The 15,304-nt window shown below is 43.4% G+C and overlaps 1 protein-coding gene and 1 long non-coding RNA gene across 3 annotated transcripts in view; one reads left to right on the top strand and one right to left on the bottom strand.

Moving 5' to 3' along the window:
* Window positions 1–15,304, bottom strand: part of LOC134298841 (uncharacterized) — a 42,977-nt gene that overhangs the window by 24,481 nt on the left and 3,192 nt on the right. The gene's annotated exons all lie outside the window — the stretch shown is intronic.
* zfhx4 (zinc finger homeobox 4) overlaps window positions 5,188–15,304 on the top strand; it is a 222,935-nt gene continuing 212,818 nt past the window's right edge. Inside the window, exon 1 of one of the 2 annotated variants that reach the window (XM_062980245.1) lies at window positions 5,188–5,206. The gene's annotated coding sequence lies outside the window, so the exon portion shown is untranslated. Of the gene's footprint in view, window positions 5,207–10,563; window positions 11,096–15,304 lie in introns of those variants that run through there. The other variant, XM_062980244.1, reaches the window with a different exon arrangement.

Below are 15,304 nucleotides of genomic sequence, written 5' to 3'. Positions count from 1 at the left end.
GGGGCTCCTGGCTTTAGGTTATTGAGTTTCATGGTATTAACTTCTCCTAATATTGTTTAGATTTAATGTCTTAATCTTTGCTTGCCATTCCAATGAATGGATAAATAGGTATACCTACGACATGGCCAGAGGTCTTGTAAACAGTTAATTATGATTCAACTCAAATTCTTATCAGCCCTATACCAATACGAGGCCTGATGGGAATAGCTGTTCTTCAATAAGTGAGTTTCTACTCTCCTTACCTAAAGCAAGGCTCCTCAGTTTATATCCATTTTAGTAGCACCTGCACATGGATTAGATATCCCACCAAAATCATGGGCCTCTTCCCTCTCTGAGGCATTTAAATGTGATTCTTCTAAGTAAAAGGGTCCAAAATAATCATATAAATGCCTTAAAGAGGAAGAGGTCCAAGACCTAGGTTTGTACCCTAAAATATCTAAGTCTAGTGTGTGCTGTTTGTTGTGGGTCAATATGTGCTGCTGTGGTCCATCAGATATTACTGGACTGCAGTTTCTGTGATGCATGGATATTTTGGCTAGATTGGCTTGGAATTGTAATCCAAGGGCACCTGTAGGGTTGCAGTTGCCCATGCTGATTGGGATGATAGACTACTGATGAAAAACAAAAATAATATCCTCCAGTTATACTTTGGTACAGCTATATTTAATATAAGCTAAAAATGCTATTCTTACAGAACAGGAAGTAACTTGCGTGAACAAGCTAGTTCCATTCTGTTCAAAAAGTACTTTCAGTACAATCCTAAAAATGATTAAGGGCCTCAAGCTGTATACTCTACTGATAGCTTAAAAACATACTTTGAATCTAGAAAATATACATATTAGGTATGAGTTCACTGTATAATCAAAATAAAATGTCTGAATAACTTCTTTCCAGAACAATTCTTTATATACTAGAAAAGTTGCTAGATTAAGTTCCAAAGTAATTTGTATCCTGTGAAACATATAAGTTATACTCTTATACTATAAACATGTACTATATAGTATAGGAAGAAACTGTGTACATTAAGAAATATGTATACTCAAGTGGTTATTTTCTAACATGTGACACATAAACATCCTCTACACTAAAATTCCTGCCACATCAACAGAAATGAAAGGCATGCAAACTGTAATAACTCAACGGTGTAACTAAAGCACTCTGCATATACTCAGAAACACACTTTTAAACATCCCCTAAGTTTGATAGTTGATCCCTGCTACCAAAATAGAATTCTGCTCTGAATTCAGTTAAGTCTTTGTTAAATCAATTGAGCCCTGTTGCATTAAATTAAAAAAGAAACCCTTTTAGGCAATGGAAGCACCCACAATCCTTTCACAAACACATGTATAGAGCTGTTTCTTTAATTGTAATCTACTCCTTCCCCAAAAAATGGAAGCAGGTAAGAATGTTTTTGTTAAACTGACCATAAGTGCGGCGGCAGCAGCAGGAGGAGGAGGGATTATGTTTCAGTGCGGAAATTTTGCTCTACATCTATGAACTCTTTGTGCAATGGCATACAGTAGTATAAAGGGGAGCAAGTTATTGGGGCGGGAGAGGGAGGATCTAAAACTTTTATGAGTTAACCTCTTTCCACAACGGAGGGAAGAGACAGCCTCCCCAAACTGCTCTCTGTCTTGCCCTTGCAGCCCTAACTCCTTGCATCCCTGGTTAACTGAAGCGGACTGTTTCTGTCTGAAAGGTCACACTGGAACCAATGAGGGGAAGCATTCCCTTAAGAGTGAAGACAGACCTGATGAGACACCCTAGAAGTGGTCTGAGCACTCATTCCCCACAGGCATTATGTCAGTGAGCTGCACATCTGCTCAAGCATCTGTATCCCATACAAAATCTCAGTGAGCCCAGCTACACTGTAGAATTAATGCAGTTTGACACCACTTAGTTACAAAGATCTTTAGCCTCCTTGGCCAAATAGTGCTAGCTAGTGCCTCCGCAGACTATGACACCTGTGATTCCATAGCATTGAGCCATAGCAGTTCAAGTGGTGTCAAACTGCATTACTTCTACAGTGTAGATGCATCCACATTTTACAAGCATCGTTTTTAGTCGCCTTGAAGTGCCATAGGACACTGTTGGAAGAGTAGGGGAATAAACTCATTATAACAATGCAGCATGGTACACTTTGCCAGCCACTTTCTGAAAACAGGCACAGCCTGAAGTGAAATGGTCTGGGAGTCAGACTCACTGGGGCCCCATCTATACTGACTGTTAAATGCAGTTCGAAGCTCCCACAAAAGCACAAGAAAGCCCTTAGTGTGCATCTGTGCTCTGTGATTTTTGTAACCATCATCTGGGCTTCAAACTGGTTCCAGGATTTCCTATGTAATCATCTGCACCGTGAAACCAATACTGGTTTGGAACCACACCAAATGATCAGTATAGATGGGTCCCCAGACATAGGCAAATAATAATAATACTAACAGCAATAATAATTAATAAATTATAATACAGTAGAGTCTCACTTATCCAACATAAACAGGCCAGCAGAACGTTGGATAAGCAAACAGGTTGGATAATAAGGAGGGATTAAGGAAAATCTTATTAAAAATCAAATTACATTATGATTTCATAAATTAAGCACCAAAACATCATGTTTTACAACAAATTTGATAGAAAAAGCAGTTCAATACACAGTAATGTTATGTAGTAATTACTGTATTTACAAATTTAGCACCAAAACATCACAATGTATTGAAAAGATTGACTACAAAAACATTGACTACTAAAAGTCATACTGCATTGGATAATCCAGAATGTTGGGTAAGCGAATGTTGGATAAGTGAGACTCTACTGTAATATTATTTATTTGTTTGTTTGTTTTTATCCCAATTTTCTCCCATGGGCGGGACTCACAGCGGCAAACAATGGTTTTTTATCATGTCAGTCGCTTCTGGTATGAGAGAATTGGCCGTCTACAGAGACATTGCCCAGAGGACGCCCGGATATGTTACTGGGAGACTTCTCTCACATTCCTGCAAGCTAGAGCTGACAGACGGAAGCTCACCCCGTCTCGCGGATTTAAACTGGCAACCTTCAGGTCTGCAACACAACCTTCAGGTCAGCAGTTCACAAGAGTTTAACCCAATGCACCAACACCACATCATGACTCCAAATGAAACAGATAAACAGATAACACATTACCTAACCATTATACAACAAGCTTAATAAATATAACAAATATCATTTAAAATTACCTGTACCTCAGGCCATAAAAACCTAGAAACATTGTACTGAGATCCTAGAAGCTCTGCTTTTTTAGGCCACATAAACATTGCCAAGCCTGAAGTATCCTTCAATGTTGTGCTTACTAATAGCTGCCTGGTCATTGCCTATCATAGGTTATTGGGAAAGGCCTGAGTCCACAGAAAGGTTTTAACTTTTGATATGTATTGTCGAAGGCTTTCATGGCCAGGATCACAGGGTTGTTGTGTGTCTTTCGGGCTGTGTGGCCATGTTCCAGAAGCATTCTCTCCTGACGTTTCGCCCACTTCTATGGCAGGCATCCTCAGAGGTTGTGAGGTACCTCACAACCTCTGAGGATGCCTGCCATAGATGTGGGCGAAACGTCAGGAGAGAATGCTTCTGGAACATGGCCACACAGCCCGAAAGACACACAACAACTTTTGATATGTTTATTTATATCCCTGTTTATCTCTTGATCAGGACACAAAGCAGCTGACAGCATTAAGGCAATACAATTTTATAACTGCCTTGGCTCAATGCTTTGGAATCATGGGAACTATAGTTTACCAATTGTAACCTGGTGTTGTCTAAGGCTTTCACGGCCAGAATCACTGGGTTACTGTGAGTTTTCCAGGCTGTATGGCCATGTTCCAGAAGCATTATTTTCTGACGTTTCACCTGCATCTATGGCAGGCATCCCCAGAGGTTCTGAGATCTGTTGGAAACTAGACAAATTGGATATATGTATCAGGACAGTAAATATAGAACAGCACTCAGAAATCTGAGGAATTCCAGACATGAATCAATCAAGGCCAGCTAACACCTCCAAACAAAGGATTCTCCTAGGCAAGAAGCAGCCTGACCTTGAAGCTGAAAAGCTATTCAAGGCAAATCAAGGTGGCCAATTGCAACATCAACATTTGCCTCAAACAGATGAGTTCTTATCTATTTATTTATTATATTTATATCCCGCTCTTCTCGTCCTGAAGGGGACTCAGAGTGGCTTACATGTTATATTATATTATTAGCAAGCACAATATAATAACTTTAAGTCCAGTTGTGTCGGACTCTGGGGGTTGGTGCTCATCTCCATTTCTAAGCCGAAGAGCTGGCATTGTCTGTAGACACCTCCTAGATCATGTGGCCAGCATGACTGCATGGAGCGCCATTACCTTCCTGCAAAAGCAGTACCTATTGATCTACTCACATCCGCATGTTTTCAAACTGCTAGGTTGGAAGAAGCTGGGGCTAATAGCGGGAGCTCAGTCCGCTCCCCGGATTCAAACCGCCAATCTTTTGGTCAGCAAGTTCAGCAGCTCAGTGGTTTAATCCGCTGCACCACCGGGGGCTCCATATGTGTAGATACAAAATATTATATTATTAGCGTAGCACAATATTAGTATTATACAGTATATTACTAGATAATATATATTATCTTTTTCCCACCCTGAACATTCCGCATATATAAACCCCACTTGTCTAGTTTCCAACAGGCCTCATAACCTCTGAGGAGGCCTAGCATAGATGCAGGCCAAACGTCAGGAAAGAATGCTTCTGGAACATGGCCATACAGCCAACCCAATTGTTACCTGGGCTGCCAAGGTGTCCTGATGCTTCACTAGACTACAAATCCCAGGATCAAAGAGGAGTGAGGCATGGCAGCGAAAGTGGTGTCGTAAGGGCCATGTAATAAAATAATCATTCGGCGAAACTGTCCCAGGCCAGAATGAAGATCAAACGTAGGCAGCGCCTCGGCGGCCATCTTGGGGCCCTAGCGCGCGCGCGGAAGGCCTCGTGGCCCTGGAGCCGTTCTGGGCGCGCGCTCCTGGCCGTTGGGTTTGTTTGTGTGCGAGGATCTCTGCCTGGGAAGAGGCAACGGGGCAAAGGAAGGCAAGGAAAGACAAGGACAAGCCCTGAAGGGTGAGCTGCGTTGTCCTGAAGCTCATGCTGACAGAAATAACGCCCTCCCCCCAGGAGAAAGGAAAGAAGAGTGGACGAAGTGGGGGTAAGGAATGCCCCCCCCCCCGAGCTGTGAGAGAAGAGAGGAAGCTACGAAGGGGAGCCCCTCTCTTCAGAGCTGCCATGTTGTTTGCTGCTGTTGTTATTACACTGGCCCACACACATGTTGGTGCTTCAAATGTTAGACCTGTTTCTGGGTAGATTTGACCTGCTGATTTAAAAAAAACTTCAAAAAGGCACCAGTTTCTAGCTACCAGGACTATTTTTTTTTTGAGATACAGATCATATAAAACAGTCTATAGGCTGTTAGGAATTGTGGGAGTTGGAGTCCAAAACACCGGGAGGGCCCAAATTTGCCCATGCTAGATATAGTATCAAAGAATAATAGAGTTGGAAGAGACCGTATTGGCTATCTAGTCCTACTCTCTGCCATGAAGAAAAAGCACAATGAAAACACCCCTGACAGATAGCCATCTAGCCTCTGTTTAAAAGCTTCCAAGGAAGGAGCTCCCGCCATACTCCGAGGCACAGAGTTCCACTGCTGAACAGCTCTCACAGTCAGGAAGTTCTTCCTAATGTTCAGTTGGAATCTATCTCCTTTCCTGTAATTTGAACCCATTGCTCCAAGTCGTACTTTCAAGGGCAGCAGAAATCAAGCCTGCTCCCTCTTCTTTATGGCATCCTTTCACATATTTATACATGACTATCATGTCTCCGGAGTCCCCGGTGGTGCAGCAGGTTAAACCGCTGAGCTGCTGAACTTGCTGACCGAAAGGTTAGCAGTTTGAATCCAGGGAGCGGAGTGAGCTCCTGCTATTAGCCCCAGCTTCTGCCAACCTAGCAGTTTGAAAACATGCAAATACGAGTATATCAATAGGTCTGGCTCCATTGGAAAGGCAATGGCGTACCATGCAGTCATTTTGGCCACATGACCTAGAAGGTGTCTACAGACAATGCCGGCTCTTGGCTCTTCAGCTTAGAAATGGAGATGAGTACCAACCCCCAGAGTCAGACACGACTAGACTTAATGATAGGGACCTTTTATCATGTCTCCTCTCAACCTTCTCTTCTGCAGGCTAAACATACCCACTTCTTTAAGAAGCTCCTCATAGTGGATAGTCTCCAGACCTTTGATCATTTTAGTCCCCGCCCTCTGGACACCTATACTACTCTTCTGCTCAGCCATAGAAAACAATGATAAGCAGATTTAAGAAACTAGAGATGGTACTATCTATCCAATTCAGTTTTCTGAATCAGCACCCCCAAATAATCCAGGAACAGGCCTAAAAGGAAATGCTTTTTTATCAGGTTGTTGTTGTTGTTGTTGTTATAGTTATAATTGGAGCATTGTCATTATGTGCTTTTAAGGTTGTTTCCTTGGAAAGTTTCTGAAAAGGAGGTCTGCCTTGGCCTCCTTCTGAGGCTGAGAAATGGTGACTTGCCCAAGCACACCAAGACTGAACAAGCATGATCTCCAGAGCCCTAGGGTGCCTCTATACCAGACATTGGCAACCTTCAGCCCTCCAGGTGTTTTGGACTTCAGTTCCTATAATTTCTAACAGCCAACTGGCTGTTAGGAATTGTGGGAGTTGAAGTCCAAAACACCCGGAGGGCCAAAGTTTGCCCACACCTGCTCAATACTGCATAATTAATGCAATTTGACACCATTTTAGTTGTGGAATCCTGGCAGCTGTAGTTTTATAAGGTCTTTAGCTGCTGATGTTGGGGTCTCACCAAATTACAACTCCCAGGATTCCCTAGCATTGGGCATTGGACCGTGGCCATTAAAGTGGTGCTGAACTGCTTGAATTCTGCAGTTACATGCACCCAGAGTCCTATACTCAGGGCACTCCAGAACTCTTGATAAGGAAGAAAATGGGCCTTTGACCCAAACCATAATATATAGAGTGATAATACATAGAATCATGGGAGTTGTCACCTGAAAAGGTCTTTAGCCTTCTCTGCCAATGATTCGTCATCAAACTACAACTCCCAGGATTATATGACTAAAGTAGTATTAAACTCCATTGATTCTGCAATTTAGAAACAAGCCTCAGCAGCCTTTGGTTGACAGACTTTCCTTTTATACAGGTCAGGGATGAAGACTGAAGAGTTAAAACTGGTTTAACCAGATTTAAGCTTGCCATAAGCATCTCCATATTCAGTGACAAGGCAATTGCTTATATTTCTGTCAACTGTAATGCAGTTAGGATCTGCATTACAGTTAGAATGTGGGTTTGTGCTGACCATATAACAGAGCTCCAAACTGCATGTATATAGCAGTGTAGATTCAGCCTGTGTCTAAACAAAACCATCCCCTAGCATTAGTTTCATCAATATGCAAAGAATTGCAGCCTCCAAACCCTCAGTCTAAATAGGTCTCCAGTTTCTTGTGATTTTTTTGGTAAGATTTGTTCATAGGGAGTTTGTTATTGCCTTCTTCTGAGGCTGAGCGAGTAAAACTTGCTTTAGGGTGGTGTCCATTTCTGGCCGTGTGAAACCTGATCTCTCTGACTGCATCTGTAATGCAGAATAAGATTTACACTATATATGCTTGAGTGTTAGAGTAGGACTTTGGGACTGCAGAATTAATGTAGTTTGTCATCACTTTAACTGCAAGTGAAAGTGATATGGAATCCTGGGAACTGTAATTTGGTGAAGCACAAGCACTCTCTGGTAGAGAAAGACAAAGACCTTGTAAAACTATAGTTCCCATGATTCTACAGCATTGAACAATAGCAGTTAGAGTGGTGACAAATTACATTGATTCTGGGTTGCTGTGAGTTTTCCGGGCTGTATAGCCATGTTCCAGAAGCATGTTTGCCCACATGTATGGCAGGCATCCTCAGAGGTTTGAGGTATGTTGGAAACTAGGCAAATAGGGTTTATATATCTGTACAGTGTCCAGGGTGGGAGAAAGAAAGACCTCTTGTCTGCCTGAGGCAAATGTGAATATTGTAATTAATCACCTTGATTAGCATTTGATGGCTTTGCAGCTTCCAGGCCTGGCTGATTCCTGCCCGGGGGAATCCTTAGTTGGGAGGAGTTAGCTGGCCCTGATTATTTCATGCCTGGAATTCCTTTGTTTTCAGACTGTTGTTCTTTATTTACTGTCCAGAATTTAGAGTTTTTTAAGTACTGGTACCTAGATTATGTTCATTTTCATTGTTTCCTCCTTTCTGTTGAAATTGTCCACATGCCTGTGGATTTCTGAAAATGGGAATTCCAGGCATGAAACAATCAGGGCCAGCTAACACCTCCCAACAAAGGATTCCTCTAGGCAGGAATCAGCTAGGCCTGGAAGCTGCAAGGCCATCAAATGCTAATCAAGGTTATTAATTGCAACATTTACACTTGCCTCCATCAGACAAGAGTTCTTTCTCTCACCCTGGGCCTTCCACAGATATATAAAGCCCCCTGGCCTAGTTTCCAACAGACCTTACAGCCTCTAAGGATGCCTGCCATAGATGCAGGCAAAACATCAGGAGAGAATACTTCTGGAGCATGGCCATACAGCCCAGAAAAGTCAAAGCAACCCAGTGATACCCGTCATGAAAACCTTCGATAATACTGTACATTGATTCTGCCTTCCGAAAGTCGTACTCCAACACTCAAGCATCTACAGTGTAGCAGTTGGATGGTAATGTCTCCGGGGTGCTTTAAGATGCCTATTCTTGCAAGACAAAGGGTTGGACTAGATGGCCTTTGTGGTCCCTTTAATCTCTGAATCTGTTGACTCCTTTTCTTCCCATCCTTTGCCAACTCCTGTCAAGTGACAACGTACCTATTGGCATCTTTTCTTTTCCAAGATAGCAGTATGGGATTGATGTTTTCCTAGAAATAAATCCGATTGAAAGGTGTGGGCTTGGCTTTCAAGCGACCACGTTCAGGAGAGCGGTTGTAGTATCCCGACTTTTTTCCAGAATGGTGTGTGATTTCTAAAACAGGGGGTTACTGTCAGCCAGTGCCTTTTGCCATGGAAATACTGACCCTTGATCCCAGATGTCTAGTACTTGCGGTTTTACCACTGTAGTGGCCGAAGCACTCTGCGAATGCTGGAAGGCGCCCTGTTATTACCTCTAAGGCTGATCACCCCTGGCCTTTGAAACAAAAATCCTCGACTGCCAATACGAGCCGAGCCTCTAGGACACAACCGCCAACTCCACCCAGCAAAGCTTGGCAGGGAGGCGAAATTTGGGGTTGGGAGAGTGGAGATCTACTCGGCTGGGTCGCTGAATAAGCCTAGCCGAAGATGAGAAGTCAAGAGGAAAGGGAGGGGTGGGTGTGATGGGGGTGGGAAAATAATGAAAGGCATCGGCGGGTAAGAGGAGGGCTAGAGTCCCAGCAGAGGTGGAGGGGTGATAAAGATGCCATCGGGAAATTGGGAGGGGAGAGCCCGTAGGAGGGAGGGAGGGAGGGATGGAGGGAAGGATGAAGGGAGGGAGGAAGGAGACAGAAAGAGAGCCAGAGAAGTCCGTGGACTCGCCAAGGTGCAGCAGTGAGTGTAGTGTGTGTATGCGGGAGAGGGAAGAGCTCAGGCGGAGGGTTAGGGTAGATTTCCAGAGCTCTTAGAGCTGATCGACCAGCCCGCTGGAGTCACTATTCAACCCGAGTCCCAAACACACGCCTCACTAACTACTTTACAGCCACTTTCATTGATTTTCTTTATCAAATAAACATAATACCCGTTACAGCAACACTTCCTCTTCACGCAGCCAGAATGCCACAAGCTCTGATTGCTGCCTTGCTCCGGATTGGAACTCCCCCCTCATCCCATTCTTTTACCTAAATAGTAAAATATATTATGGCTTGCCATTTTTTCCCAGAGATCTCGAAAGCGCGATTTGAACCACGTAAATGGATTATTGAGGGGGAAAGCACCCGCTTTCAATCTTAACCACCTCCTCCCAGCCTACCACTGAGACACACACTTCGTTCCTGTAATTCAGTAGGAGCTGGTGTATTTACATATTTATTTTTACTAATAGATAGTAACTCGATTGAAAGGGCAACGCTTTCGGTGAACACTGGTCAAGGTTTTTTTTGATAGTGGGGGAAATTAGCATAACTTTAACAGTTACCCCTAAATTGTCAGTCGAGTTGAAAATGTCAGTTTTCAAGTCATTTTCCCTTAATAAAATGTTTTCCCCCCAAAACTAGCTCCTCTCCAGAGCTGTTCTGAATCAGGTTTTCTATATATGTCAAAGGGCTGTTGAATTATTCATTATTATAATTACTATCATCATTGTCATTATCCCTTTCCATGTGGAAATAATTTTATTATCGTAATTTGATATCTGAAGAATTTCCTGTTAGTTATCTGATAAGATTTTTTTTCTCTTCATGGAAAAGTTTTGTTTAGAAACGAGAGTGAAATATTTTAAATGCCTTTATGTTTACTATAGATTTCCGTTTATCTAATCGATCGGGATGCCAATAAATCGATTAAAGGTTTAGTGTTTTACAAACAACCGTTTGGTGGTTTAGGATTTTATGATTTGAATGATTTTACTAAAGCTAGAGCTTTCTCTAATCGTTTGCTTACACCTACTGTATTATTCCATCCTTTTTATTATTTGCACTTGCAATTTAAAGTACATCTAATGAGAAAAAATAAAAATGAAAAAGAACTAATCTGGTTAGAAGACTAGGTGCCCCTAGTCCATGTATTTAGGCAAAGCCCTTTAAAATCTGGGTGAATTATATGCGATCATACAGTGATTGCGGAATATTAAATTAAACTTAGATAAATCCACATTGAAGGAGGCAGCACCCAATCCTGAATTTATTTCCCATTTTCTTTAACAGCATCACTGCGCTCCTCTCTTTGCAATGACAATGTGCCAAATCTAGGCATTTTGAAAACATTTTCCATATGCTTTAACTGGAGACTGATAGACAAAGAAGAAAAGAAGATGGTCTTTTCCCTCTTGAGGTATATTGTCTTTAACTTTTTATCAAGCTTTTCTGAATGTCACCATTTTAAACCAAAATTTGCAAATCGTTAGGAGCTTGGTTTTTATTTTCCCTCCCGCATTTCCCCCTTCCTTTTCCATCCTCCCACCAGGTCTTGAAGAATGGAGTTTCAGTTAGCCTTTAATGTAGGACTGTAAGAATGATCATTTCTATACCTTGGCGGACAACATTTTTAAGAGAAGCATTGATTGATTTACTTTTCACTTACTGCTTCTGTAATTAAATGTGGTTTAAATTATCCCTTTTTTCGGTAAGTCGGATCAGATGTTGGTTGCTTGAGGGTTTCTTTTAACGGTACTTTTAATTTATGTGTAGTTTTTACGGACAACACAGAGGTGGTGCCTTTTATTTAGTTGTAAAATCTACACGTTTTCTTTTGAAAACTTGGCTCCTTGGGCGAAAATAACTTTTTCCTAGGTATTTTATAATCACTGTTTGCCGCAGAGGTAGTTTAGCATATTGTCTGACACAACAAAGATGCCTGTTTTATTGACAATATGAACTGTTGGATTTAGCTATAAATTGACTTTCTTGTCTGTACGCTAAGGTGGGTAGTTTTATTGGCCTTTTCACCCCCTTTTGTAATTTTGGTCCCCTTTCCCCCCATAGACGATGGTTACAGTTTGTGTGTTGCTTTCCGGCTCTTCCCTGTCCCCTCGCTTCCCCCGCAACCATCCCCGCTTCCCTTTTCAGAAGAGAAGGTAAAACCTTTCCCTGGGTTCTCTCTCTCTCTCGCTCTCTGCTGGAAGTGGGCTCTGGGGCTTTCTGGAGGGGCTTTTTGTGTTTGTGGGGAAGGAAAGGAAAGGGTGGTTGTTGGGAAGCGGTCCTTTGCCGGGATTTGCATAAGAGTCACTGAAGTGCCTGTGAAGTTGGGGGAATTGCTATTGTTTGGGGCGAGTCCTCCTGGCTGTTTTTGTTTATCAACACGAGGGCTGCTGCCGGGAGGGAAGGGAGGTTAAAGCCCTGTCAAAGCGCTGACCTCTAAAAGCCCAGAGGGCGCCTGGCTCCTTCACCCACCTCTCGCCGCGCGTGGCTCTGTGTTTGTATGTATCATCTCTGTGTGTTTGTGGGTATCCAGCTACACACGCCTTTCCCTTCCAAGCCAAGAAGAGCAGGTCCAGGGAATTGGAAGCCTACCTACCCGAGGAAAAGCTGCGATTTAAGGCTGTGGTGGTGGAAGAGGAAACCAACCAGCCAGGGGAGCTTTGCTTTCGGGGAGCGACTCTTTGGGGGCCTCTTGAGTGACCCTCACCCCCAATATTTAGGCAGACTAGTAGGGGAAGTTCTCTCTTCCTTAGGAGGCGCAGGGCTATCGTGGTGGCCGGCCTGGTCGGATTTGGTTGCAAGCCATCCCCTGAACCCCACTTTCCCCCCACATTTTTACTCATCTGACTCCAGGCTTTGCTGAGTTCGGGGGCGTTTTGAGGAAACAATACTGACAATCCTTGCGGTTTTGCCCTAGTATCCTCCTCCCCAAAAGGTCCCGAAGATTGCTCTTGGTTTTTTAAAAGTGTGTTTTGAAACGAAGTTGCTGAGTTAAACAAAAATGTTAGTTAGGGTACCCTGCCTTTGTCAAATAGCCCCCGGGAGAAAAAGAGACAACAAAAAGGCAGAGGGAGGAGGGGGTCTAGGGATCTGAAAGTGTCTGTAGCTCAGATAAAGGGGTCTCTAACACGGAGATCTTGTAATACCTCGTTTCAAACTGAGCTCATCTATAGACTTAAGGAACGCTTTCAAAAGCCACGGATCCTCTTTCCCTTGGGCTGGAGGGGGGAGGGGGAGGCGGGCCATTTATTAGGGAATTATGTCGGGTTATTAAAAAGAGGGGAGGTTGTAATTATGTATATCCTCCTCCTGGCCCTGTGCGTCCTCAGCGCAGTTTGGGAGCAGGCAAGGCGACGCAGTGCAAAAGTCTCTGGGCTGCCTTGGCACGGTCTTTGTCTGACAGGGGCCAGAGCTGGCCCTTAAACCCTTGCTCAGGCCGGCCAGTAAGTTGTTGGAGCTCAGCGGCGTGCGAGGGGGAAGGGAAGGGGGGATGGCATCGCAGACCGGACAGTCTGCTTTTCCTGCTCTGGGAAATGTAACGTCATTAACCCGGTTGCTCGCTGGCTCGCTCTTCGGAAGATACTTTTTTTCTTTCCTCTTTTGGGGAAAGGATTCCCCCCCCCCGCCCCAAAATATCTGGGTGGGTTACCCTGAGAAGTTTGTCTGAGAGGGGTGCCCAAGGGACCAGAGAAAAAGAAGCTGAGAGGTTAAGCAGAGGTCTTGGGGGCGATCAGCTGAGCAAGCAAGAGAAGGAGAGAGACAGGAAGGGAGGGGAAAGCAGCTTGCAGCCCTGGCCGAGCTATCTAGGGGAACCCTTTTGAAACATTCAGCCAGCCAACCGTCCAGCCTCCGGGTGCTCCTGGCTACTGCTTGCCTCTCCTGCCAAAGCCGGCCTCAGCTCTCCTCCCCCCGCCCGCAACCTGCTGCTGCCTCTCGGAATTAACCTCCTTCGATTTTTCCTACCTACGTAGCGATCCCCGGGTTTCTTCTAAACTGTTAGCATCCCAGAGTGTCTTTTTTCCCCCAATAGCTACTATTTTAGGAAAAGCTGGGGCTTGGGAACAGAAAAGATGAAAAGGAGGTGAACGGTAGGTCGCAAGACAAAACCATGAAAGAAATAAACAGGGATGGAAGAAATCTGGAGAGCTAGACTCCTTTTTCAATTTCTTCTTGTATCCCCTTTGTTTCATTAGGTAGAAATAAACACTTAAAAAAACAACAACAACAATCCTAAAAAGGCAGAGGAAAATTTGATTATATACCTTTTGTGCTCAACTAACCCGTGGGAGTTTCTAATAATTGCCTTTTTGGGGAAAAATATCCAGATGTGTGTGCATACTTACATACATACACACACATCTTATATACACACATCTTTCTCTCTCTCTATATCTATCTATCTATCTATCTATCTATCTATCTATCTATCTATATATATGAGAAATAGAAAACAGGAAGATTTTTGCAGCATCACCACTCTCCCTTTCTTTATATTCCTGATCGGTAAATTGTGTGTATTTCTTCAGTTGAAATTGAACTGAAGGCCCTGTGCTCAGGTGTCTGATGACTGGCCCTAATTGTCTCCAGGGCTAGGAAGGGGACTGCCAGCCTTTAGACTTGTCCTTGACTGGCCAGTGCATCCTTCTGACAGAGATCCCTTCCTTCTCAAAGTCCAACCATCTTTTTGAAAATGGGGTTAAAAGATTTCATGTTATCCCTTGTTAGCATCTCTGTTTTCTCTCTAAAACAAAGATTCAGATTATCTCAGCGGTTTGATATGTCACAAAACATTTCTATGTACACCTTCTTCTTTGTTTGTTTTTTTAATTCCACTGATGAGAGAGTATAACTCTCCAGTGAGATCAAGTTACTGTCCAGAAGCCTTCTATTGCCTAGCCTTGGCACTGAATCTTGGGACTAAGATTTTCCCTGAATCTGGATGGATATGATGGTTTTCCACTCAGTTCCTGAGAACTTTCGCTATCTTTTGGTTACCCACAGACAACTGGACTTGCCCCATGGGAGCACTTTTGTCCTTCCAGGTCTGAGGGACCTTCACCTTACAACATCTGCTTTTTTCACAGCTGCCGCCCTATCTCTGGCCTTTCCTGTCTTTTTTCCTGGCAAGTCCTTCATTCATCATCAGGTGGAGATTTCCCTCTTAGCATTAGCTTGAGGATTTGCCAAATGTTTCTCTAGATTGGATGGTTTAAGGCCCCTAAAAGATGCATATTTATACCTTGTTTTTATGGGGGGATTGCGTTAAACCTTTCTGTTGGTATTTAGTGCTTAAGGCCTAAGACAAGGTTTTGACGTGTATCCCAGGAATCAGGAACTTCAAAGGCATGTCAGCTGGAAGGTTATGGTTCACCTGCACAGGGTCTTTGGGATTGTAAATATCTTTTATATTTAAGCATTACTTACTGATCTTTTTAAGGCCTTCTCCTCTCTGTTATTATGGGGGGGGGGGGGGAGAGACTGGTGTCCCTGTGGTGTGTTTGGATGCACTTTGAATAGACATGATTTTTAATCTTCACTAGGGGGTATTTAAAAGTATCTCAATTCCTAGTTTTAGTTAATTATATTTTAATGAAAGTGTCAGTCATATTCACATCACATCTGG

This window comes from Anolis carolinensis, chromosome 4 (genome assembly GCF_035594765.1).
Source record: "Anolis carolinensis isolate JA03-04 chromosome 4, rAnoCar3.1.pri, whole genome shotgun sequence".
NCBI lineage: Eukaryota > Metazoa > Chordata > Lepidosauria > Squamata > Dactyloidae > Anolis > Anolis carolinensis.
This window is presented reverse-complemented; position numbering and strand designations above follow the sequence as displayed.